The 27214-nt window shown below is 49.4% G+C and overlaps 1 protein-coding gene across 3 annotated transcripts in view; it reads left to right on the top strand.

Moving 5' to 3' along the window:
- The first annotated feature begins 1377 nt into the window (after window positions 1–1377).
- CRACDL (CRACD like) overlaps window positions 1378–27214 on the top strand; it is a 133278-nt gene continuing 107441 nt past the window's right edge. The window contains exon 1 of one of the 3 annotated variants that reach the window (XM_047745737.1): window positions 1378–1491. The gene's annotated coding sequence lies outside the window, so the exon portion shown is untranslated. Of the gene's footprint in view, window positions 1492–1954; window positions 2081–18487; window positions 18623–27214 lie in introns of those variants that run through there. The other 2 variants (XM_047745735.1, XM_047745738.1) reach the window with 2 other exon arrangements.

Raw genomic sequence — 27214 nt, forward strand, 5'->3', positions numbered from 1 at the left:
AATCACCAAGAACTTTGGTTTTTGTTCTCTCAAAACCGCCAGTAACTTTAAAAGCCACCCACAGCACACAAAAATAAAGCCAGAGGCTTAAGATATTCTGGAACAAATAAAATTCTTAGGTGAAAAGGTGATTTATAGAGTCAATAAATAGTAGTTACAACAACAACAAAAAATGTGATTTCTGAATAGCAAGAAGCAGAGGCTCAAGGTGAGAGAAGGGTGTGTAGATTTGCTTGTAGTTGTTCAGTTTAGTTTGAGGATTTTGAAGAGAAAACACACCTAACAAAGTCATTGTGTCTAAGAATGATGAGTCACCTGTCCATTTCAAATGCAGGTTATTAACTTGGGGGCTGTAGACTGATTCCCAATATAAATTTATTCCTTTAATGAAAGGAATTTATAAAGCTCTTAGCCATCAAAGGGGGCTTTTAAGTGAACAGCTTGTGCCAAATGGGTATTTAAAAATTTTAAAGGAAACTTCTGTTTATATGCTCAGGTAAATGGGATCTGTCTTTAGCCTTTTTCCGCCCTGCCTCAGATTATTCTATTTAGGATTTTGATCCTGTCTGAAGCCAGAGGTGGAGAAAGCCCCTTCCAGGGTTCTACCCAGGTTCTGGGGCAGATAGTTATGCAAATGTTGGCTTCTCACCGTCCTCAGTTCTCCGCAGGGAGAAATCATCAGACCCACCATCCTAGGATGTGGTGCAGATTCTGGGTGGTCCCCACATAACACCGCTGATGTCGCTGATAATCCGGACGTCGGGTAACACTCTCTGACATTAGCTTTATCTCTTCTAGCTGAAGCGTGAAATTTTCTCGCGTGTAAGCTGTCGTGGCTTCTGTCTCTGCGGGGACGCAGCTCACGTTCATCTTCCCTCCCTGCCGGAAAAGCTCCTTGCTCTTGGGGGCACATAGTTCTGGGCTGTGCAATCAGCCGACCAAGGCTTCCCTGAGGACTCTCCAGCTGATGAGCTGAGCGACCACCTGAGGCCAGTAAGTTTCCTAAAACGATTTTCTTAAATGGATCAGGCTGTCTTTAAAAGAAAATAAAAGGGGGGGGGGGGGAGCAGCGAGCCTGAGAAGTCTTCGGCAGCCTTTCTTCCCACACTTGTGGTATCACAACAATGATTCACCTCAACACAGGGCGGCAGCTTCCCTAATTAGCCTGGAGACGCTCCGGACCCGCACGGTTATTAAAAAAAACAAAAAACAAAAAACAAAACAAAACAACTTTTACTTTTATTCAAACGCACTTCCCACCCACTGCGCCCACTCCCTTCGGCCCCGGGCTCTAGGGCCGCCTGCTTTGCGAGGCGGATCCGGAGCGCCCCAGGCCCCGCACCGTCGCCCGCCAAGCCCCCTGGTGACCTGGAAGGTTGAGCCTGGAGTCGGGCCGAATCTCTCCCCTCCAAGGAGCGCCGGGCCGCCGGGGCGTGGACTCCTCCTCCTCCAGGCCCGTCGGGGTCGCTGGTGGACCCCGACCTCGCCAAGGTAGGGGTGGCCTGGCGGGGAACCCCGACAGCGCCTCCGCGTGGGCCGGCCGAAGGAGGGCGGCGGGAGCGGCCTCAGGGTGGCGAGTGGTCCCGGCCGGGCGCTCGGGGACAGCGAGGGCCCGCCGGCGTCTTTCCCCACTAGCTGTTGACCGTGACTCGGCCGGCGGGGCGACTCGGCGGCGGCAGCGGCAGCGGCGGCAGAAGCGGCGCGCCGCGGGGGAGGTGCGCGCGGCGGCCACGGGCGAGCGGAGCGGAGCGGCGCGGCGTCCGCCCCCGCCGAGGCGAGGCGAGCCGAGCCGAGCAGAGCCGGCGCGCCCGACACTGGGAGCGCGCGCCGAAGCAGGCAGAGGGCCGTCCGCGCGAGGGTCGCGCCCGCGCCCTGCTCTCCGGCCCCGGCCCCGGACTGTGGCGAGGCCAGCGGACACCTGCTGCGTCGCGCCCCGGGCCTCAGCGTTCCGGCGCGGGCGACTGAGAGGTTTCGGGCGGGGGCCGCCGGGCGCGCGCGCTCACGGCAGAAGCCTACCCCGTATCCTGCGGACGGTGTCCCTCCTGCGCTTCGCCGAGCCCGCGCCAAGCTCCTGCGCCAGGTACCCGGGCGGTTCGAAGCGGGTTGGCGGCGAAGCGTGCGTGGGCCGACGACCGGGTGGCGCGGGGAGACCCGGGCGGGAGCGGCGCAGACCGAGTCGCGCGCGCCCCGACGTCGGGCCAGATGTGGGACAGCCAGGACGGAGCCCACTCGGCCAGGTGCCCCTCGGACTGGGGGGGTTGGGGGCGCGATCCCCGCGGCCGCCTCTTGGGGCAGGGCGGGCACTGGCCGAGGGGAGCAGACGCGCTCACCCAAGTGCCCGAAGTTTTCCTTTGCTCACTTTGCTGGACTTAACTTTGAATTGTGAGGTGAAGCTTTTCAAGCTTTAAGAAAATACAGGAACAGGAAGACGGTCTTGCCGGGTTTGAACTGTTAGCGTACGAAGTATTTGTGCCTGCTGTCTCTAAAGGCCATTGCAGGAGAGATTAGTGGACAAATTCATTAACTGTCTTTCTTACGCTCTAGTTAATGGTTTGTTTGTAAATAGGTTTTAGGCTTCTATTACAAGCTACCAGTAAGCGATTTGGGGTTTGATCTAAGAAATATTCAAATTAGGGGGTGTGATTTTTTTTAAAATCATAGTTGACATGAAATGTTATATTAGTTTCCAGTGTACAACATAGTGATTCGACAGTTCTATATGTTATGCAATGCTCACCACAGTGTTCAAATTTTAATCGATAAAATAGATCTTGAACAGATGCTTCATATCAGGTAGGGCTTTAATTTGAGGTTAACAAGTGATCAGAGCATAGGTAGTTACTCAAGGGAGCTAACATTTGGCTTTTGAAATGCAAGGAAAAAGGAATGCCACCGTTTGAATTGGACTTGTGTAGGTACAGGCTGACAGCTGGCATCGTGTCACTGTCGAACACTTAATTTTGAGCCAGGAAATTTATCAAGTGGGAGACAAGCAGCTGTGTGATCTTTCAGAGCCCACCCCATACCTTCTCAAGCTGGTATCTTAAAATATCCTACTCCCTTATTCAAGCCTGCAAGCTTCCTTCATTTACATAACACACGCTGGGGACCACGGAATAAATCTCTTAAGACCTCTGGTCTTCAACCTGGAACTCACCTGAATTTATGGAGCATGATGGTCACTCCTAAGAGCCCTTTGAGGTTATAAAATAGTGAGAGGAAGCATCTGGAGAGGGCCCCTGCAGTGGTATCTGGGATCCCTGTCTTTGGGGGCTGGTGGAGAAGGGTTGAAGTGGCTGGTTTCCTTGCTCTGCCCTAGTGCTGTGCTGAGCCATGTTGGAGCCTGAGGCAAAAGGAAAAATCACTAATATGAATCCTGTCTTTATTCAAAATTGTGATATTTAGAACAATGTAGATTTTGTGTTCATTTGATGTTTTAAAACATTGCATTAAAATGTTTCACCTTAGGGAGTTTTTTGATATCCCCCTAAATATTGTGCCTGAGGTGCATGACTCACTTTCCTCAGTCTAGTTCTAAACTTCCCTGTGAGTCCAGTTTCTTAACCTCTGTAAGCATCAGTTTCCTCATTTATAAAATTTTTTAAAAAGTGGACCCTCCATAGATGATGCACAGCTTATGTACGGCATGGGGCTGTTGCATAGGCCTAGCCATGTAGGGACAGTAACGGGTGGCTGTTCTATTGGTATGGCCCCTCAGCCTGGTCATCTGAGCTAGTCACTGAATCCTGCTGAGTCTCAGTTTGCCATTCCGCAAAATGGGAGTAATAATAGCCAGCTCACAGGGATGCTGGCGGGGTTCAATGAGAGAATGTGTGTGAAGGCACTGGCCCTCCTGGAGGGTAAGTTTTCTGTGATGGCTTGGGGACCTGGATTTGCCTTGCAAGCTTGCAACCACTTGCTTTTCCTGTGGAGGTTGTGCCTTGCCATACACAGACAGTCTTAAATTCTGCTTGTGTTGCACAAAGACCCTTCAGAAGCAGCTGAACCAAAGTAGAGATGTTTCCTGTTGAGGGTTTATTTTGGATTGGTGAAGTTCACCAGCCACAGGTCATACTATGCAAAACATTTTATAAGTGAACTTAATTTTGCTACTGCAAACAAAATGACTTTGGTTCCCTTTTGGTATATTTAGTCCTCATTCATGATTGTAATTTTCCTGAGCCCAAGTCAAGTAGTATTATCTCAGTCACTATCTAGCTTAAAGCAGCTTGTCCCTTGTCTCAGTCTGTGTTGGTTACTGTTGGGGGCCCCTTCTCCCCACAGGTGGTCTCTGGTTACCAGGAGAAGGTTATAGTCACATCAGGGTGTGTGGGAGAGTGGCCTCTTGCCAGTCATCTGGTCCTCTTGCTGTCCTCTGGGGTGTTTCCCCTCCTCACGACTGGGCCTCCTTTCCCTGTGTGTGTGTTTTGTTTTGTTTTGTTTTTTTAAGATTTTTATTTATTTATTTAGCAGATAGAGATCACAGGTGGGCAGAGAGGCAGAGAGAGAGAGAGATGGGGAAGAAGGCTCCCTGCTGAGCAGATAGCCCGACACGGGGCTCGATCCCAGGACCCCAGGATCACGACCCAAGCCGAAGGCAGAGGCTTTAACCCACTGAGCCACCCAGGCACCCCTCTTTTCCCTGTTTGTAGAGGATGGTCTGGCTGGGTTTTCCTGGGCTAAGCCACAGCTGGGACCTCGTTCCTGCATCTGGTCTGGAGCTCTGCACACTCTGGTTCTCTTCAAGGTCTCTCCTGGGCACATGAGAATCTGCCCAGGTTGGGAGGCACTATATGCTAGGCTTCCATTTCCACTGTCCCAAGCTGTCCCCAGTGTTCCCAGTAGGAAGCAGGATGAAAACTTCCCATGCTTTCTGTGTCCCCCTCAACCTACAAGAGATTTTTCTTCCCTTACTACCCCTTCTCCTCTGGGCAAGGTGCATGGGAAGTGGGGAGAGGGGACTCTGTCCCTCCAGGTTCCTCTTTTCTCAGTACCAGTAGAGCTTTTTTAAAAAAAATTTAAAGATTTTATTTTTAAGTAATCTCTGCATGCAATGTGGGGCTCAAACTTACCACCCTGAGACAGGAATTACATGCTCCTCCACTGACGGAGCCAGACAGGTTCCCTGAGAGCTTTTTCTTCTCTTTCTTTCTTTCTTTCTTTTTTTTTTTTTTTTTAAACTTGTGGGGCCGGTCTTCATTAGGTCATACCTTCTGTCCTCTCTTCATTATGACTTAGAATAAAACTTTGGGATCAACCCTTCTAAGCTCTCCTCTTGATATGCAGAGGGAATTAAAACTTCTTTTTCTATTATCCCCCCCCTCCCCCTGATTTTTCCCAGGGAACCCTGGTGGGTGTGGGAAGGAGTCAGGGAGGAACAAACTGGGAAAATAGAGAAGTTGTTCCCTTCCTCTCCCCCTTCTCCATCTTTCTGGCAGGCTGACCTGGGTTATGTGTGCTGGACTTCCTAATATGTGAAAGCTGTAGGACCCACTGGAGATGCCAGTGACAGGCTGGAAGGAAATGGGGAAAGAGCAGCTTTGAAGATTTGGTGGTGGGTGGGAGAAGAGACTAGCTTTTGGCTTGCACATTACCTAGTCCACCCCAGTAAACCAGTTTCCTATGGATTAGTGTCTTTCAAACTATCACCCCATTTATGTTGCTGTTTCTTCCTCATCAGAATGATGTGCCATGTACTTGGCATTTACTAAAAGCATAAGAGAAATACAGTAAAATCCAAGTCAAAATTAGTTGCTTCTTCAGGAATTATTTGGAGAATAAGATTAGCCTTTAGGAAGCCTAAACCTATAAAGCTAAGCTCTGGGTTTTGTTCAAGGTCGGTGGAAGGTGAAGTAGTCAGGAAAGGCTTCTTGGAGGAGGTGACCTTAAGTAACATTAAGACTTAGCCATACATGGGGCCCCTGGGTGTCTCAGTCAGTTAAGTGGCGTGGCTGCTTGGTCTCAGGCCATGATCCTGGAGTCCCTAGATTAAGCTCTGCATCAGGCTCCCTGCTCAGCAGGGTATCTACTTCTCCCTCTGCCCTTCACCCCACTCATGCTGTCTTTCTGTCACTTTCCATCTCAAATAAATAAATAAAATCCTAAAAAAAAAAAGATTTAGCTACGTGGATATGAGATGAAAGAGAACTTTCCATGAGAAGTTCTTGAGTACCTAGAGACAGAAGGGCTTCCCACCTCTGGGATCCACTTGTGGCTTGACCCTTCCTGGGGTCATGCTTATCCCTTTTGTTGTCTAGGTACCTGTAAACACTGGCATAGTTACTGTCATTTGTAGGTAAGACAACAGGAAAGGGTGGCGTTCAAAGTTCCTTGTGTTTTCTCTACACAGTGGAAATCAGAGGAGTTTCCAACTAACCCTGTTTTCTTAGATAGATATTTATATGTAGAAAATACTTTTAAACTTTTAGGTCAGGTCAGTGGTCCTTGAGACCCATTTGTAATTCTGAGGAATTACCTGAGAATTCTTTGTATTGCTTTAACAGGCTATCACCTAGAATTCTGAGCTCAGCAGATCATGAACCAGAAGATGCCATAGGAATTTAGTGGCTAATTGACACGAGACAGGTGTAACCATGCAGCCAAGAGACCCTCCTCACTGGTGTCAGCCCCTGACTCCATGCAGACCTTTGCACTGTTCCTGTGCACATTCCTGGGAGGAAGCACTTTCATGTATTTTCCTTCTGATTAAGGTATCTGTGAAAAGAAATTACCAAAGCTCCTTTTGAAAGGTGAGGAGTAGAAAGTTATTTATTTTCTCAAGCCTCTTCCTGGCCCTGGTGAGTGAGGCCCATTTGTAAACATATGAAGTTTGAGAACTTCCAGAATACTTGGCCTCACCTCTGAGGTCCATACATCAGTCTCTCTGGTTCCTGCTCCCCTGCTCTCAGGTCTGTGGGAGACAATAGAAGCTTTAACTGTGGTGTGCAAGTTTCCCAAGAAACTGCTCTCAGAACAGCCGTCCCGAATGTGGGATATGAAAATGTCAGAGGAGTTTTGCTTTCTTAAAGCACATGGTCCAGACAAGGGTCACAGTCAGGGCTCTGGTCTCAGCTGTGCCACGCAGAGTCCCTGCAACCTCGGGCACCGCAAGAATGGGGTGGGGGGTGATACACATACACACAAGCGTCACTTGAGGTACTGTATCAGCAGAAGAAATGTTTCATAAATTATTTATGACTCTTATTCTTCCATTATCTTTTTTTAAGAAGGTGCAAGGGCACTTATTGTATTTCCCAGTTAGAACCCCCTAATAAGTACCCTGAAGCAATAAAGGGTCCTTCTGCATCCGAGACCTGATGGCATTGAAGGAAGATGGACAGATCTGCTGCTGAGTGCATCTGAGCAGAGCTGGTGGTCGATGGCGTGTGGGAAGCATGCAGTGAGGAGGAGGGGGAAAGGGATGCGGAAGGTAGCACAGGTAGGAGAGGGTGCAAGCTGGTGGAGCCTCTGCGCTCGAGTCCGTACTCCATGTTCACATGTTCCATCCCTCTCTGCAGCCTTAGCTTGCCCTGCTCATGTGTGGTTACAAGAAGCAGAGTTCAGGTACTAGCAGCAGGTTGACAAACGGGAGGTGCCCTGAGCCAATTGTCTGTCTGTCTGTCTGTCTGTCTCTCTCTCTCTCACACACACACACACACACACACACACACACGCTTGTTCTAGTGCAAGACATAGGGACGATTCTGCCCTGCCACATCTGTGGCTCCCCAGTGAGCCTGATGAACTGCCATGGGTTAGAGGATCAGAATGGGCATCACTGATGGGTAACCAAATCGCAACCAATATTAGGTTCCTCTTATATGTTTAGTCTCATGCATATGAGTATATCGTGAATATTTACTACCTTTATACCATTGAGTGTATCATGAATATTTACTGCCTAGCTGCCTTGGATATATTTAGTGCCTCAGGAATATTAGGTATCTCTTGTCTTTCCACACCTTTCTATTTTGTTCAATACACATGTGCTCCCCTTACTGAGTTTCATCTGTACTAAACATACCTTACAAGTCATCCATCCCCTCTGTTGTCTTTTTTTTAGAATTGAATATTCTCAAATAATATCTATTACACTAACTTAGTCTCTTAAAATCAGGTTCCAGTTGAATATATCTTTGTGAAGCCACTGTCCCATCAAGACGGGTGAGTCCAAAGTGCGTGGGAACCTCTGGGACCAGGTGTAGGTCTGTATAGGCTCAGACAGCTTGCTCATACCCACTTCAGATTTGTAGACCGACACTGAACTGCACGCTCAGGGCTGCTTTCTGCCCTTGGCTCCTCGGGAGATAAGTGCCCATGGGCCAGTGCCCACCTGTGAGGCTGTACATGCTGCTCTGAACCTTGGACAAGTTAGCTCTTTTTGGTTGGTTGCAGCTGTGTGGCCAGGCACAACATCTGCACCCAACAGGTGCAGGGGCGGGGCCTTGGGCATGGGGCCCCTGTGGTCCCAGGGCCTAGGCTCAGAGCTGGGTGTCTTGACTTCTCCTTACTGTTCTGCTGCTGGTGGTGTGGGTCATGCCATGAGCTGCTCAGAAGCTCCGTCGCCTCTCTGCACCTGCTGTTCTCACCTGGCTTTAGTACCCCACTCCTCGTCCCAAAGTGTGTTCCATCATCTCGCTTTAATACCTTAATTACTCATCTTTCTTGCTTCCTCTCCCCAAGAAGTGGCAATAAGAACGTTTCTGTGGGTCCTTTTCTGTGTAGAGGGTTTAGGACTTGAAAGCCGCGAGTGTTAACTCCACTAATGGAAGCGAGGAGGAGGATGGGGTTTGTTGGCGGGTCAGACCCACGCACTTGACGTCTGAATCACTCGGTCAGGCCGCTTCACCTGGTGATTCACTTTGCGAACTGGGATTACTTCCACAGTAATCTGAAGCGGTCATGAATGTTTGGTTGGTTGCTGGGTGTCAGCTGCTTGCTCCATTGGAAACATCTCCAAATCACTGTGTAGTAGCATCTCCAGTATGCTGTCTGGGTCAGACAGGTGCTTGAAGTACGAACACAGAACATTTTGCAGATTTGATTCACTGTTTTCTGAGGCTTGGCCCATACCATCTTGTTTCCCTCATGGCTTCGAGAGCAAAGATGGTTCTTTCAGTTGAGGTGTTCAGGTGGGTGAGGCTTCCCTGGTACCACGTTTAGAACCGAAATCACTGGGTATGTTCCGTGGGTCCTGAGGCATCCAGGGGCACCTCTTGGTGGTGAAGGAACAACCGCACACAGGACTCAGCCAGTTCAGCAAGCAGGGAAGGCCTAGAAGGCAGCAAACTTGGCGCGAAGCAGGCCTGCCAGCCGTCTGGAGTGCCGACCAGACTTGTGATTTGGCTCGTCACAGTCAGGCTGCTCTTTGGCTGCTCCCTCAAGTGGCACGAGGCCAGGAGCTACCCAACACACGTCTCCACTACCCAGTGAACCCCAGGGGTGGAACATGAGGGGGCGTCTTGATAGGTTTGAGCGCGTATCCCTCCAAACTTCTGTCTGTGCTATATTGAGTGTGTGTGTGTGTGTATGCACAAAAGTATACCTTTGATACAAAGAAGTAATGTCTGTATTGTTTTGTGCTGCTTTTTCAGAATTAGTAGTATGTGTTGAGTCTCTTTCTCACATCGTTAGATGTTTTTCCTTCACATCATCTGTGAGGAAGTCCCATTGCATGGGTAGCCCCAGCTTACTTATCCAAGCCCTCTGTTGGATAGATGTTTACTTGGGATATTTTCAACCTTTTTTCTCTTAGTAACAGCAGGACAATGAACATCCTTGTCCACGCTCTTTAACATTTGTCTGGTTGGGTCCTTCCAAGTACTAGCTCATAAGTAGATTTCCTATGTATGTACCTATCTCCTCCTTTGATATGTCCTGCCTGGAATGACCTTTTTTCACACTAAAGGTTTATTTATTTATTTATTTATTTTTGGATGAGATTTCTTGCATCTTGGTCAACAGTGGTTTTAGCATCTGTGTTATTCAGGACTTGCTCTAGTTAGTTTAGGCAGAAGAAGATTTAATGCAGGAAATTCAGGGCTGACAGAATTGTTGGAAGCTTGGCCCTTGGCCAGACCAGCAAGAGTGACCCCCAGAGCCCCTCCCATCCCAGACCTGTTCCACGGAGGTCCCTCCTTCCACTCCGTGAATATCCATGAAGCCAGGGAAGAGGCTCTGGGACTTCCACCACTCACCCCCCCACCACCAATTCTCCCATGGGAAAACCTGATGCCTCTATGTTAGCAGAGATGCACAGTAAACTCCGTGTGGGGGCCTGGCAGGCAGGGAGGCTAGGAAGTGTGGTCCTTGGTTTTCTAGCCTCCAGCAGGCTATATTATAAGCCGGAGAGTGTCCATGGCATCTCAGCCTTTATTTGTTTTTCTGATGTTGAGCTTTTAATATTGTATTTGATGCAGGCAGAGGTGAGAGATTCATAGACTGTAGCCATAGGTACAGTGGGCCTGGCCCCTGTCTCACAGAATCCATCATTCTGCTCTCACAGAAGGCCCAGAATCTTTGACGGATAAGGTTTTCATTTCGGTCCCCGCTGACATGAGCCCCAGCCTCCTTCCTGCTCTTTCTCAGAAACCAGATTAGAAGCTTCCCCAGCCTGAGCTTTGTTCAAAATAGGTGGCAAAACAGCATGAAGCCACATACAAATAGTTCTTGCGCACTTGCCTGGTCCATAGACCACGTAGTTCAGAATCGGATCCCCAGAGACCTGCCTCAGTAGGAGCGGCATGGGCTGTCTGGTTGTTTTCTTTCGGCACTGGAGACTCCTCACTCTCTCCACTCCTTTCCTGGCGGTGTCACGTTCATGCTCAGCAGCCCTCAGTTATTAGGCATGGGGAGGAAACACCAGTTAACATGCTGCTAAGTTAAGAGCCAGGTTTGTTTGTTTTTTCATGAGCCGTAGCTGATTAACAGCCAGTTGTTGAACTATATTTCTCTTTGCCTCTTCAAACAGGCTTTTTTGCATAATCACTATGAATTCAGGTGTTTGTAGGGTGCCAGGGCCCCCCTCTTGAGTGGATTTCTGTATTTTCAGTTGTTCAAGAAAAGCATTGCTAAGGCATGGTTCTAGGAAAGACTGTGTCTTTAGTGACTCCGAGCCCCTTGGTGGGCCTGGGTGTTCTGGTGACTGATGGTGCATACCTTTCTGGCCCTAAACGGGCCCTTTCCCACTTATAGTCAGAGAGGGACTATTTAAAGCAAGCTGGTGGCCCCTGATTCGAAGCCTCACAGTGGATGCTGGGCATGAGGAGAGAAGAGCCCACCCTCCAACTCAAGGTGGGGTGTGACAGCCCTTGGGACTGCCCCGGGGAGGGCCTAGTGGATCAGGTGTTAGAAACCCATCAAAGAAATCCACATCTTTTGAAAAGGGGAAAGTAATAGACACTCCATATATCCCAAATGATTCACCTCGGATTTCTATAGCACCTTCCTTCTAGGAATTAAAAATAGGACTTAACTTATATTTAATCCTGTTTCTCTTTCTTTAATTTTGGGGGGGTTATACCCTGACTGTATATTATGAAGTAAACCAGAATAATAATTTTACCAGCAACAGATGTTTTTCTTTCAGTTCCTCCAACCATATAAAATGAGATTCTGAGGGGTGGGGCAGGCATGTAAACACTGGATGATACAGGCTGCCTGTTGCATAATCCCACACACCTCTCCACTCCGCCACCAATCTTATAAAGTAGTCAAGTGTGAGTATGGGCGTATAAGAAGAGTCCCTTTCCAGCCCAGAGTCAGTGATGTCAGAGCCGGTCACTGGATTTACTACATGTTGAAGGCCGGTGTTTCACCTTCTCTCACGGAAGACTTACAGTCACCCTGTGCCTCTGATAAATAAGGAAGCTAGGGCCCAGAGAAGTGAAGTACCTTGGTCAAGGTCCCTCAGCTAGTGAGTGAAAGAGTTGTGAACTCAGCTTCACCACCCACCCCATTTCTCTGAGAAGATGATTTCCCCTTGAAAACCACCCAGGCACTCACCCCTCCGCTTGCACAAGTGCTGTGTGGTTGTTGGCTCTATTGCTGTTTGTTAGCTCAAACTCACACCAGTTAGCAAACACACCCAGGTGCTGTCATGGTTGCTTCACCACTCTCTGTTCTTATCCCCATTTTACAGAGGAGCAAACTGAGGCACACACAGGTTATAGGACTTACCTAAGTCACCAGTACACAGTGGAGCAGGGATTTGAATCCAGTGTCTTTTCTCTCCTTTTTTAAAACCTATCTTGAACAGTTAACTTCGCAGAGAATTGTCTTTATAACCACCGCCCCACAGGGTTTTACTTGTTGAGTGAACACTCTTGTCAAATTATTCCCTTGGGTGTGCACAGGGCCTGGGGCATGGGAGGGGCTCCTTATTCCCTGGGCAACTTCCGCTGCCGAGCCACCTTCCTGACTTCCCACCCACAACTGGAGTCTACAGGGAGACCCTTCTTCCCTCCCGCCTCTCCTGGCCAGCCTGCAGCAGCTTTTGCAGGAAAGGAGAGGAAGGTCACAGGTAGAGGTGGCAGGTGGAAGGGGATGGCTGGGGCCTGGGCTGACCACACCCTGGCAGGTCCCTGGCTGTTTGGGTCACCTTGAGCACAGCCTTGGGCTTCTTTTCCTCCTGCACACATTGGGAGATTGAGATACATGCTTCCCAGGGGTGTTGGGAGAAGCGAGGGCAATAGTTCATGTGGAAATGGCAGATACACTGTAACCAGTGGACAAGAGTGAGTTAGAAATGACATTTTCTAATAATTAAGCCCTTTTTATTTCTAGTTAGAATAAGGCCTTGTGACTGGGGGCTCTGAGCACAAAGGCTGACTCTCCCATTCTCCAGCCGTGTGGTCTCTCAGTGCCTCTGTTCCCACCCCCAGAACTGGGGATGGGACTAGTACCCCCTTCAGAGGGTAGTTGTGTGGACTGGCTGGAGTGCTGGTGTTGGTAATGTGCCTGGCCCACGGTGAGCACATAATTAGCCCCTTGCCACCTGAAGGAGTAAAAGCTAAATGGCTACCACTGAGGTGGTCAAAGGCTAGAGAAATACAGAAAAAAATTAAACTTCCTTACAACTTACAGCCCATTGTCAAGTCCTTGAAATAGGTGGAGTGACTCCAGGAATTCAACTGCCTTGATGTTAATACCCTGCTTGTGCCCCTCTCTCGCGGAGTCTCTGTCAAATAAATGAATAAAATCTTAAAAAAAAAAAAAAAAACTTTGCTAGAGGCAAAAGTCAACCTTAGCTTGCCGTTAGCCTGACCTCCAGGATCCTGTAAATCTACTTTAACATATTAATATCCCTTTGGAAACTTCCCTTTATCTCGACCTCCCCACCCCCAAGATATATGTTGGCAATCATCCTCCAGGCATATGGCCCATGATACACTTCTGAAGGGTCTCATGACAAAGGGTTTACTGGACAGTAATAAATGACCTTTTCCTAACAGCTAACCCTCAAGGTTGCTTCCAGATTCCTTAGAGACTCAACGCTATCCCTAACCCCCTCCCAACTTGTAAGTATACACAACCCCAGTGAGGCTCTTTCTGTCCACGAATCCTAACCCCATGCTTTAATAAAACCACCGTTTTTTGCACTGAAGGTGTCTTAAGAATTCTCTCTCTGAACCCCAACATTTCACATCATTACCATCTGTGAGAATAAAAACTGAAGAGGCACAGTGAGGGAGACTGGGTTGGAGCCACCATTGGCTGAGCATGTGGTACTGTAGGCACTATTAGGCACTTAAGGAATCTATTACCCCACTAATTCTGGGAATAACATTGAAAAGCAGAAATGGTTATTCCTGTCTTAAGGTGAGGAAACTAAAGCTCAGGGAGGTGAAAGTGATAAGCCCGTCCCACTCCGAGGAGACCTAGAGTACTGGGTCCCAAGTCTTTCTGGCTCCAGGGGGCCATCCTATGGGAACTGTTCACCATGTACCAGCATGATTAGCTGTAGGAACAAACACTTCCCAAACATCATCTGTTCATGTTTCTCCCCCATTCCCAAATAAACACTTCTGTTGTGACATCGTGCTGATATTCTACCAGATCTTTTTTCTTCTGGTGGACTTAGAGTTCTTTTGTACAAAGTTACGGTTTAAGCCCCTTACTGCCAGCCACACTGGAATTCCCATCTGACCTCACATCCATGAGCAAGGTCCAGAATGGCCTACCATGGTGTTTGGTTTTGTAAAGGCTGTAGCTTCTCCCCTAAAGCCAGAGTGCCTGGTTTTTCTGAGAATGAGGGCCCCTTTGTAACAATTTGAGAAGACTTTCAAATGACAGTAATTATATTTTCATGAGCCATCAATGAGGGAAATATATGTAAACAAAAACACACAATGAATTTTGAAGCTCATCTTGATAACTTTGCATTTTTTTTTAAAGATTTTTTATTTATTTATTTGACAGAGAGAAATCACAAGTAAGCAGAGAGGCAGGCAGAGAGAGAGGAGGAAGCAGGCTCCCTGCTGAGCAGAAAGCCCGATGTGGGGCTCGAACCCAGGACCTGGGATCATGACCTGAGCCGAAGGCAGCGGCTCAACCCACCGAGCCACCCAGGCGCCCCAACTTTGCATTTTATTAATTACATCTAAGGGTATTGGAAAAAAAAATGACCTGTATATGTATGTGATGTAATATCGATGCCTTTCCCAGATAAAGCTTGTAGAACAGGGAGTCACATGTAAAGGACTAAGGATATATGTTTGGAAATTGCCTATCTGTAGCCATTTAAAAAAAAAAGTGGTTGGGGGCACCTGGGTGGCTCAGTGGGTTAAGCCTCTGCCTTCGGCTCAGGTCATGATCCCAGAGTCCTGGGATCAAGCCCCGCATCGGGCTCTCTGCTCAGCGGTGAGCCTGCTTCCTCCTCTCTCTCTGCCTGTCTCTCTGCCTACTTGTGATCTCTGTCTTTCAAATAAATAAATAAAATCTTAAAAAAAAAAAAGTGGTTGTACCCTTTTGCAGTTTACTTTTTCCTGGTGGGTGCTTTGCTTGCAATTTCAGTATGTTCCACCAGGGGGTGCCTGGGATTAGGATGCTTCCGCAGGCTTCACCGCAGTGATGGGACCAAGTGTAGTTTTCTCTTCCCGAATGTCTTCTTTTTAGGACAAAAATACTTTAGTTGCAAAAAAGTATATAAATTAAGAGAATATGGTTTAGAAGAAGTAACCAAACATGAAGACAAATTTAAAAGATGTAGCAGGCTGAATAACACCAATATCCAGTGATTATTTTTTCCAATAGTTTTCTAATAGAGCTTAGTTTTTTTCTAATTCCATATTTACTTTTTTCTTAGCTCACAAGCATTAAAAACAATCCAAACCATTGGCCCCTGCGCTCCTTCCAAAGGGTTTAAGGTGTCACAACCCAGTATAGCTTTCATATTAAAATTATACAGATTGTCTTAGCCACTTGGGGACCATGAGGCACCTCAGACCCCTGTCTTTCCCCTGGACCCCAGCAGAATGCTCTGGGACTCTTGTCGCCATGTTTTTCCCCTAGTAACCCAGTCTCGAAGGGTACCTTGGCCTCCTCTTCACCTGTGAGAGAGAGCTGGGTGTTGAGCTAGTTTGAATATGAAATACACAGCCACAAGAAACTCAGTTCATCTGGTTACAGTTCAGTCTGTTTATTTTATTCAGTGTTCTTTCAGTACACACTTATCAGGGCCCCTGTGAGCTCCCAGCCTGTACAGTAGCTCCGGATATATCCGTGTAAGTGCAGCAGAGGTGACAGATGAGGAGAGTGGATTCCCCTGGGGCAGGGTCTGTGGGGTCTGGGTGGTGGAGACCCCGGCCAGGCTTGAGCGGGGTCTGCCATGGGGAGTTTCGAGGGAACTCTGCTGGGCTCATGGTCAGATGGGGCTGACTGGCCCACTAGATACGGGAGGTGTGATGCTGAGGGTCTGTAATAGTTTCAGGGGCCCACAGAAAGGATTTAATTTCTTTTAAAATCAGAATGGAAACATGAACTTTAGGTTTGACAAGTTATTTTAATACATAGTTGTCTTTATGCTGAGGCAATTGTAACATATACTTCCTAATTGCTCTTTAATAGAGGAGAGGACCTATATAGGCAAAGGTGCCAAGAGCCCAGAGAAGTCATAATGCAGACCTGGGTGGCAGAGTGACTGGTCTGGGCAGCAAGTATGACAGAGGGACCGACCTCCTGACTTAGGGAACTGCCTGAGCAGAGTCACACAAGCAGGGATGACCAGGGTAGGGTAGGGACCACTCAGTGGCCTGAGTCAGCAATGCATGAGTGCGGACTGGGGCTGGAGGAAAGCAAGGACCCTGGCTCCACCTTGGCCACAATCTGTTCATCAAAGGCAAACAGCCCTTGGGTTTGCATCCAGGTGCTTGGGAACCTCGGGCTCAGATGTCCCTGGGACGTAGATGTTGGGGAATTTTAGGACTTTCAGAGTATTAGATAAACCCCAAAAGGTTGGCTTTCTCAAATGTGGGGTATTTTTTTTTTGGTCTTAGTCCCAACCTGGTCCCTTGGGGGTGAGATACATGCCTTGGAACGTGTTTCCTCATCTATAAGTTGGGGGCAGTAACCTATACAGGTTTGCTGAGGGAATGAGCTGATTCATTCCAAATGCCTTCCTAGCCCGGTGCCTCGCCTCTGGGCATTGTCAAATGTTGGTTTCCTTCTCCTTCACTTGTCGGCTTTGCCTGTTCGGGGCAGGCCAACAAGGTGGAGGTGCCTTTCCCTGGGCTGTGCCTTGGCCTGGTACCAGCACCACTTGCAGCTGCCCCAGCCTCCCCACCAGGCTGACTCAGGAGGTCTGGGTGGGACCATAGTTTGTGTTTAACAAGCTTTACAGGTGAATCTTCTGTGTGGCCGGGGTTGAGGCCTTTGGCCTTCACCGGAGCATGTCTGGGCCATGGCTTGGCAGATTTGACTTCCAAGACGGAGGCTCTCACCTTCTTGAGGGAGGGAGGAGCCCCAGACCTTCTGGGGAGAGTCCAAGAGGGCAAGACTGGGCTGGCTTGCATCCCATTCACTCTGGGAAGGCACAGGAGCTCCTTTGTCTTCAGCCCCATGGGCCTCCCTGTCTTCCTGGAGTACTCCTTCCTTTTGGCTTAAGGAATGAGCAGGGACGAGCAGCTTCTGCACACCCACGTTTCCAGTTTCCCTCATCTAGTTTGTCAACACACGTGTGCTACAGCCATGTGCACAGCACTGTGATTTGAGGCAGGGGAGCTTAGACATGGGTCAGGCCTTCATGGCATCACCTGGTAGAACGGAGACGTGTGAACACCCCTTATCATAAAGGAGACAGAAATAGGGGTTCCTCCACAAGATGCCCAACCTGTGGGGCCTAATGAGTTCGATTACAGAGGCAGCACTGTGGATCCGGAGGCGTGAATGACACTTCCACAGTCAGGGAAGCACGGGGGGACGAGGGGTGTGACATGTATGGAACGAACCAAGTCTGATGGGACAGAAAATGGATGGTGTGGAGGGATGAGGTGGGCTGAAGAGTTTACAGAAGTAGGCTGCAGCTGAACAGGGAAGGTGGGCTCCTTGCAGGGGTCATGGCCCTGGGGGTCAGTGATCCCTCAGTAAGGGCTTGGAACCAGCCATGCTTGGCCTGGGGGACGTCGCGGAGACAGCACCTCCATGTGGAAGTGTGAGCACAGGGAAGCTGTTCCTTTCCCGACAGCATCAAAGATGGCAGACTTAGGGCACATCCTAGGAACTGTGTAGAAGCTATATGCAGAACACAGGGAGCGCTGGAGACACAAAAGGGGCATTGTGTAAATAAAAATGTTCAGTGTGCTTCTGGAAGGGAGGGATCAATACTTTACATATTTAAGTTTCCAAATTATGGATTTAACGCAACTCCCAGCCAGGATCTGGGAAGATGACCCACCAGATAGTAAAACATTATAAGTTTGTCATACTTTAAACATTTTGATACTGAGATAGTAATAGAAAACATGTCTGTGGAACAGACTAGAAAGTCCGGAAAATAGAAGTTAACAGATACAGTTGATATTTAACCACGTGGGGAAACCATCAGTTCCCTCAGTCATCAAACCTCAAAATATATTCCCCAAATATATTAAATTTATAAATGAAATTATTAAATTCACTTTAAGTATATGAGAAATTATCGGATGAGAAACATCTTTCGATATATGATGCCAGAGGCAAAAGCCACAATGCCAAAATTGTTTTGTTTGTTCATCAGGGGAAATAAAAATTTCAATATGCCAAGAAAAGAAACCCAAAAACAAAGTCAAAAGTTAGTTGATAAACTAAGAAAAAACTCCTGCAATGTGTATGACACATATTCTTTTATGGAAACAAATCTCATAATTGATATGAAGTCTTATTACAAATGAACTTATTGGTAGGAAAGTGGGTAAAGGATATGAATTTGTTGGTGTTTTTTTTTTTAAAGATTTATGTATTTGAGAGAGACAGCGAGAGCGTGTGTGCACACAGGAGCGAGGGGGAAGGGCAGAAGAAGAGGGAGAGAAGCAGACTCCACATTGAGCGGGGCTCCATTCCAGGACCTTGAAATCATGACCTGAACCGAAATCAAGAGTCACACGCTCAACGAGCTGAGCCACCCCCTGTGGCAGCAAATGTGAGAAAGGTCAGTCTTACAGTAATAAAATAGATGCATGTGAAAATTAGGTACTAATTTTTGCTATCAAATTAGCAAGTTTTTGGTGTATATTGTTTTTGTTTGTTTTTGTGAATGACGGTGCTCCGCACAAGTGGACACATGTGGCAAGGACTCCCCTGTGCCTTTAGAAAGGGACGGTAAGAGCTCTCTGCCAAGCGGCTTTGGCAGAATGTCCCAAAACCCTTAAAAGAATTCATCTCTTTATCCTGGTGATTCTGCTTTTAGGAATTTTTCCCCAGGAAACAATGAGCTCTGCAGTCAAAAAGTATCTGTGCAAGGATGTTCCTCACGATGTTATTTATAAAGATGAAAATTTGGAAGCAACTTAAACATCCAATAATGGGGAATGAGTCATTCTCATGCCAGAGTGTGGTCGAGCCCTTGAGAGCATTACTCAGGATGCTTGGTGAAGGGAGCTTCATGGTCTAAGGCTAAATGGAGAAGGCAAGAAGGATGGTGGCTAGAGCTCGAAGGGAAATGAAGGGAGAGCAGGACCGGAGGGAAAGAGCTGGGGGCCAGAGTGAGAATGGGAGAGATGCTGGGTGAATAGGCTGGTCATCACATTTTTTAAGACTCCCTTTGGCAAATTTTGATGGAATGGGTAATGGGTACATGGCACTGTCATTTCCCCTTGATCTAGAGCACAAGAGGGTTTGGGTGGACTGAGCCAAAGGAAGGGGTGTGGACATTCCCAGAAGTTCAGGCAGGCTGTCACTCAGGGTCAAGGACCTGTGCTCTGCTGTGTGTCCACCCAGCCCCTCTGGACAGGCTCGTTGCAGGGGCTCTACCCCTCGCCTTGCTGCTCTTCCCTTCCTGGGAGCTGCTTATTCCCACCTCCTCTTCCCAGCATGCCTGAGGGATTGGTGCTTAAAACCCAAACAAAAAACATTCAGGAAGGACCATTTTAAAATTAAAAAAATAATAATAATAATTCAGAACATAAAACTTTCTAAAAAAAGAGATTGTCTTCTACATAAAAACAAATTCAGATATTATTTATGTCTGTGTATAGAGAAAATACTGCTCTGATAGAATTATGGGAGATATAATATTTTTCTGTATTTTCTCTTACAATCAGGATGGATGAGTTTTAAAAAAAAAAAAACAGCTTTATTGGGATATAATTGACACATAGCCTGTAGTTTAATCTGATAAGTTTTGACACATGTACATATCCATGAAACTGACAGACACTGTCAAGATAATGAACATACCCATCATGCCCTTCATAATCTCCTCCCTCCATCCCTACAAGGTGACCACCAACCCACTCTATGTCGCTGTTATTCAGTATATATTCCCTAAAATTTTATGTCAGTGCCATCTTGCAGTATGGAATCTCTTTGTCTGGCTTCTTTGAGCCTCTTATTTTGTAGTTCATCCATGGAGGTGTGGGTTTCAGTGATTTAGTCCTTCTTATTGCCATGTAGTGTTCCATTGTGTGCATGCTGCGGGTTTCTTACGGCCCTGTGAATTACTTTTATAATTAGGAAAATCCCTATTTTTCTAAGTGTACCCTGAGATTAGACAGTGTTGTTGGGGTTCCTACTGTCTATCCCCCTCTAGAAGTGTGGGGCAGTTTTCCAAGCCTGACACAGTGGCTTTAAAAGGCAGCAATCTGGAAAGCCCAGAAGGACCAGGTGCTATCATTTGCCAAACAAAGGCTTAGCCAAGCCTTTGAACACTTGTGCTGTATACGGTCGGAGTTTGGTTTTGGTTCTATGAGATGAAGTGCTGGTTAGCAGACATTTTCAAGACCTGCCTTTGTGCTTCTTCTCAGTTCTAGAGTCAGAGAAAGCTGTGTTGAAGGAACTTGACCTCTTGTCACAAATTGGCATTGAGTGCGTAACTTTGACCTATCACATGGACCCTGACTGTGCCTGCCCAGCGATGACCAGCCTGCCTGCCCGGCTTCCTCAGCTCAGTGAGCATGTTAGAAGGGGAGGGCGGGAAGGGGCACTGGCTGAGGATGAAGAGAAGGAAGATAGGAGCAGAGAGCGAGGAAGAGGCGGAGGAGAGACAGGGCACGAGGGGGAGCATCGGAGAGCTGCCTGGACTTGCGACACAAATGCGAGGAATGAAAAGGGCAGACAGCTGGGGATGGACACAGAGGGTGCCAGAGTTTTGGTTATAAAGTGGTTTAATAGAGGCTTGTTTTCCATGAAACAGTCAAAAAAAATACTTCATAGAAGTAGACGCTTAAGGCTCTGTGGGGATACGGACTCTCCTAGACCCCAGAGGCTGAGGGCAGGGATGGAATCCCAGGCTTCCCTGATATCAGTGGGGTGGCTAAAGGAGGTGGCACACAGGACGGGGAGGGGCAGCAGGAGAGGGGCCTGGGCCCCGAAGAATACATAGGCCCCCAGGGCATCTACGGTGCTTGAGGATGGTGTGTGGTCTGTGGGGCTGGTGAGTCACAGGTGGAGAGACAAGGGCAAGAAAGGGTCGCAACTCTCCCCACTGTGCCCCAGCAGCCCCCTCTTCACCTGCCCAGTGCAGCCCCTGTCCGTCTCCCTGCAGCTCCTGTCCTTCCCTTGGACAAAACTGACAGCCCTCCTCCTTCTGCTCTCAGTTGATTTTCATGAGGTCTCCCCATCTCCTGGTTTAGCACAAACCTACGCAACTCCTGTAGGACTCCAGACTCCTGAGGTCTCAGGAGAGTCATGTTCTCAGGTCTCACTTGTCCTTGTGGGCACAGGGATGGGCATTAGCATGTTCTTGCCCCTATTTGTTGTTGCCTTCATCACTGGGGGTGCCAGAAGGTGTCTCCAGTGTGCTCAGAAGCCAGTGCACTGTGACATTCTGCTCTGGCCTCCTCTAGATAATCCTAGGCCCAAAGGAAGGACTTAGCTACCCCTGTTTCCTTGCAGAAAGGAGACAGTGAGGGGCAACCCCTCTCCCACACTCTGGATACCTCCTTGTCCCCGGGCCCCAGTCTCCTAAGGTCTGTTATGTGATGTCCTTTTCTTTCTTTATCACTCTGAGTAGGGGTTAGACCCGGTCCCTGCGCCAGACCAGGAAATGGACACTCCCAGCCTGCTGCCTTCCCTCCCTCCATTATATCTCTACCCTGAGGGCCCCATGCCAACTCCTACACCAAAACCGCCCATACTGGAAGAGACCCAAGACTGACAAGGGGGCTGATACCCAAGTGCCTGGGTTTCCTGCTCTGGGCTGCACCCCTTTGCCCATTGTGCACCTGCTGATTGCCAGACATTGTCTCAAGGGGCTGGGGCCCCACTCTGGGAACAGCATGGGGGAGCTGAGAGTCACATCAGCCTTCCTTCTCTCTCAGAGGTCTTAGGTTCCAGGCTGAGACTGTCAAAAACAGAAGCAGGAGGATGGGTGGCTGGCTCTCCCTGGATAGGTGCTGGCTGATGGGCACCTGCACCCAAGGCCACCCCTGCCTCCTTGCACAGGGCCCTCCTGTTTGGAGACAACAGAGGCCTGTTGGTGGTGAGGGCCCAGGTCTCCTGCCAGTGAACAGTCACCCTTGTGAGCTAGGCCCTTCTCCCCAGAAGGTGGAGGAGGGGACGGGAGCAGGGCTTCTTTCTCCCCAGCCCAGACTCCTGGTGTTTTTTTTGTTTGTTTGTTTGTTTGTTTTTAAAGTCTCCTTCAAAGAGGATGAAAACAAACAGTAGGTTTGCCTGGACGATGTCCAGCTCGTGTAATCTCAGAGCCACCGTGGGCGGCAGTGACAGGAGCCAACCTCTGTAACCCAAGCCTGGAGCAGTGTGGGGGCAGTTTTTCAGGGAAGCTCCGCCGGGCTCCCGTGGGTACGCATGTTGCTGTAGCCCACACCAAGGGGGATGCCACCTGCCTGCCTGCCCACGCAGGAGCTCGGTGGGGCAGGATGTTCAGGGAGCCTGTGGGGGAGCACGCCAGCCCGGCGGGCTGGGGGCCACCCTCAGCATCAGGGTGGGCAGGACCCTGCTAGGTTTCTCAGGGGGCCCTCTCTTGTGTATGAAGCTGCCCGCATGCACTTTCTCTGCATGTTCATAGCATCAGCATTCACGCACGTGGGTGCCACAGCCTGTGTTAGAGAGAGGAACATGCCCCCTGGAAACCCGGCTCCGTGGCACTTCCTGTCTAGGGTGGAGGGGCAAAGGCCACCTTGAGTAAATTTCCATGCTGCTTGGAGCTGGCTAGGTTGCCATGTGGTGCTGGAGGAGGCAGGAGGAGGTGACCGAGTAGCAGGTTCCGTAGAGGAATTCCAGGAACACGGTTACCCAGGCTCCGGCCTGTGCTTGACTTTGAATCCTGGCTTCTGACCACAAGTGGGGCATGTCTGCCAGCCTGCCCGCCCCACTCTGGCTGGTGGGTCCTGGGGAATGACAGAATGATAATAAAAGCCTGTAAGGCAGAGATAATTTCTAAGCCTAGTAACAGGTCACTTGTTTTTGCCCTTCTTGTTGATGAGGCTGGGGCTTGGAGGTATGAAGTAATGTTCTCCAGATTGTACTGGTTCTTGATGGTGGACCTGGGGTTTGACTGCCAGCCTGTCTGGCTCTAAACTGTGTATTGTCCCCATCATGTCTTACTGGGTCACTGCAGGATCACTGGCCATGGGCCAGAAGCTTTGCCAGGGGCTTCTCCATAGCTTATTTAATCTTCAGAGCAACGCTGAAAGGTAGGTTTTGTTCTGATTGTTTATTCTGATCATTGTGAGGCTCAGAGCATGGGAACTGCTTGCCTGCTGTAGGCATTGCGGGGGGGGGGGTGTCTCTGTACTTCTGAAGCCCACACCTTCCCTCACACCTTTGAGGCCCAGACCTGCATTCTGCTGGAAGGGATGTCTTTACAAAGGGGCTTGGTGTTTGGCCATGTAACCACTTCTGACACCAGCCCCTCCCCTCATTGCCCAAAGGTTGCAACCTTTATACTCCTTGCTTTCCAGACGTCAGACCTGTGTCCTTGCTGCCCACAAGCTGCCCACTGGGTCCACCCAGTGGCCTGGCCACAGGTCACTCTTTCTGCTCCCTCACCTCCTGGGCAGAAGTGACTGTTCCCTGTGGCTTCCCCCTGTCACATTATATGTCCCTCCATTATAAGCAGACTGTAGAAATGACTGTTTCCTCCAAAGACTGAGATTTCTTGAGGGTAGAGACTGTGCCTTAGGTTCTGGAAACACAAGGAAGAATAATGCATAATAGGTGTTCAGCAAATGGTTGTTTTTTTTTAAGATTTTATTTATTTGACAGAGATCACAAGTAGGCAGAAAGGCAGGCAGAGAGAGGGGGGAAGCAGGCTCTCCGCTGAGCAGAGAGCCTGATGCGGGACTCGATCCCAGAACCCCGGGATCATGACCTGAGCCAAAGGTAGAGCCTCCAACCCACTGAGCCACCCAGGTGCCCCAGGAAATGGTTTTTGAATTAGGTAGAATTGAGCTGCTCGGTGTAAATATTCTCCTTCTTTTCTGATCTCATGCTTTTTATGTTTGAGAGCTTTAATAGGGTGAGAATTTTCCATGTGTCAGAATGGGTCCTGGTGGTAAGAGTAGCATAGGTTTAATTTTTAATTTTAGATTTTAACTCCATGCTATGTGTACTATGAGTCTATGGCTATGAATATATGAATCTCAAGATATTCATGGAGTTTAAAATTTGGGCTCATCTCCTACCAGTGTGATGGGGTCGTGGTGGTTAGAGGTCTCAGATCTGCCTCTGGTTCCACTGCCAGGCCTAAAGACCCTGGGCCTGGGCTGATGGGGTGCCTGGTGGGTCCCTTGCAGCCTTTCTCCTGGCCCTAGCTTTGGGAGCCTCAGAAATGAGTCAGAACATGTGCAGCGTGGGCTTGTGCGGGTGGCAGGGAGCCCAGAATTAGCTCAGCTGTGTTTTAGCAGGGTTGCAGCAGGGAGGAGGTGGCTGTGCCAGGCATGGAGGGGGAGCCCCAGAGGCAGCAGTCCTGAGTGGCATGGGGGTCAGCTCTCTGGCCCCAGGGTGTTGGGGGAGGGCCTGCTCTCTGCCTGGCACACACCCAATTATAGATGAGCAGGGGTTCTGAGAAGCAGGCTTGTGCCAGCACAGCTGGTGTAGCCTCAGCACACCTGAGACAGATGTGGGTGCTGGGAGGGCACAGTCAGGTCACTCCCCAGGAGTGAGTGGCAGACAGGTGTGGGCACCACCATGCTCCCTGCTCCCCTTCTGGTGGCTCCGTGCCTTTACCTGCCCTCCGGCTGCACACTGAGCCAGGCAGAGCCCAGCTGCCCCTGAGCTGACCCCACCCCTAGGCAGCACGCCCTCCTCCTCTGCCTTGCGTTCTCTCTTTGTAAGCTGCCTTTCTATTCCCAGGGAGGGATTGGTGAGCATGGGTATTTTAACAGATTGCAAAATGCTTTGTTTTCCCTTGCCCCTTTCCCTGCTCTCTCCAACCTCTGGCATTGGTGTGTTGCCGAGGACACCCGCGGTTGTCACTGGAGACAACAGGGCAGCACCGCTGCTGCTGCTCGTTGGTGCAAAACAAAGGAGCAGGCTTTATGCTTCCCAGGAGCGGGGAGGGGACTGGCACTTGTGGTGCCACCGAATGAATCAGCTAGGTGGAACGGTGGGATATGGAATCACATGTGTGTCAGCACTGTTCTAGAAAAAACATTTGCAGAGATTCCAGCGTGCAGCCTGGGTACTCAAGGTTGCTGCTGTGGCTTCCCCATTGCTGCATGAAATGCTCACAATCTGAGTGATTGGTGTGCTGGGGGTTGCTGTGGGTGGAATCGCGTGAGTAGAACAATTTGGGGAAGAAAACAAAGCATCCGAAGGTTTTCAGGGTGGCCCAGTTTTGAAGCTCAGCAACTGACTTCCTTCCGCCTTACAGCTGGGCCTGCACCTGCATTTGTGCCCCAGAGGCCACCACGGGCTGGCTCTGTGCACAGTGAGCCCACCACCGGTGTCCTGTCCCACAGAGGACCAGCGCTCCCATTTCGCAGGTGCCTTCCCTTCTTGCCCTAGCACTGCCCCTGCAGTGTTGATCCGGCCAGCCTTGTCAGCTCTGAACACAGGATTTCAGAAGGGATGTGTTGGGCCACACCTAGACCTAGCACGGGGAGGGAGTAGTCCCCTGCTGGGACAGTTGGAGACCAGGGACCATGCTTCCGCCAGCTTTGTCCCTTTAGTGCCTGATCCAGTGCTCTTCACACACAGGTCCAGGACCCTTACGTTGTACCTACGGGCTCCCTCTGGTACCTGGGGCCAGTCCCTGGGGACATTTGTGTTAAGGGTCCCACAAGTCTGAAGAAACCTTCCTGTTGTTAGAGCCATCTGGTTTTTCAAGGCACACCGTGTACTCAGCTGTCTTGTTTGGGCCCCACATCAACTGTGAGGTGGGCAGGGCTGGAAGTAACATTCCCCTTTGAAGGACAAGGTACCTGAGGGCCAGATGGTAGAAAGGATGTGCCTGTGTTGGGGGCAGAATGACAGGCGCAGAGGCTCCCCAGCCCCTCACTTCAGCACCTTGCCCAGGGACCTGCTGCTTGCCTGCTGCCTGGCATTATCCCATCAGGCTGTCCCTCCAGGCTGCACCCAGAACTCTGGGTGTCATGACCCCACTGGTGAGCCTCAAACTGGGGCAGCTTGGAACAAGAATAGATCCAGAGATTGGATAATTTCTGTATTTTCCAAGTATGAGCACTGAAGCCAACAAGAGTGAAGTAATTTGCAGTAGGTTGAATGTTGGAAAGAATTCTCTGGGGAGAAATTAAAAAAGAAAATCCCAGTCAGGGTTTCTAATTCTTTGCCAGTGACATTGGTATGATCCTTGTGTAACAGCTACTCTCAACACTGAGACGCCTCAGGCCGGGGAGCCTAGCGGTATACTCTACTTCCTGACAGTCCCCTGGGTTTGAGGACAACTTCTCAACCTTTCTCGAAAAATACAAGGTTTCTTAGGTTCTGGTTCTTTGCCAAGCTCATTGACACCTGAGTCCCAAGCTTCCCCTTTCACCCAAAGGGAGTTGTGTGCAGACTTGAGCTAACCCGTTGATCTGTACCACCATGTTGAACCCCCTGTGAACCCCGAGAGAAGGTGCATTTCCTAGTTCCGCTTTGTAGAAAAGGAAACATGCCCTTGCCAGGGTCACCCACGTAAGCAGACCTAGACCTGGTGTGCTCCGAAGCCCACACCCTAGCACAGGGTGGATATCGGATACCCTCCTCTTTGAGGCTCCTTGTCGGAGGGGAATGGTTTTCATCATGAGCCAGAGCCGATCCAGTCCTGAGAGGTCCTGAGAGCAACAGTTTGGGAAATAAGGAACTTCTCAGAGTACATTTTTAGAGAAGATGTGCTGACTGCTTTTCTCAAAAGGTATGTGGGGTCTCCTGCCTGAGCTTGGGTCCAGCCCACAACCCCTCTTGGTGAGAGGTCGTTGAAATCTGCCGCCTGCAGGGGCCGAGTTGGGAGGCCTTGCCAGGCAGAGAGGGGGGCCAGGGAGTAGAATTACCCCAAGTGTGATGTTGGAGACAAGGGACACAATGAGGAAGACTGCTCGATGTTTTGTGAAGCTGGAGGGTTGAGATCTGTCCAACACATAGCAGTTTCCCCCTTCAGGGTGAAAGGACCCCTTTACAA

The sequence above is a fragment of the Lutra lutra genome, chromosome 9 (assembly GCF_902655055.1).
Source record: "Lutra lutra chromosome 9, mLutLut1.2, whole genome shotgun sequence".
Lineage (NCBI taxonomy): Eukaryota > Metazoa > Chordata > Mammalia > Carnivora > Mustelidae > Lutra > Lutra lutra.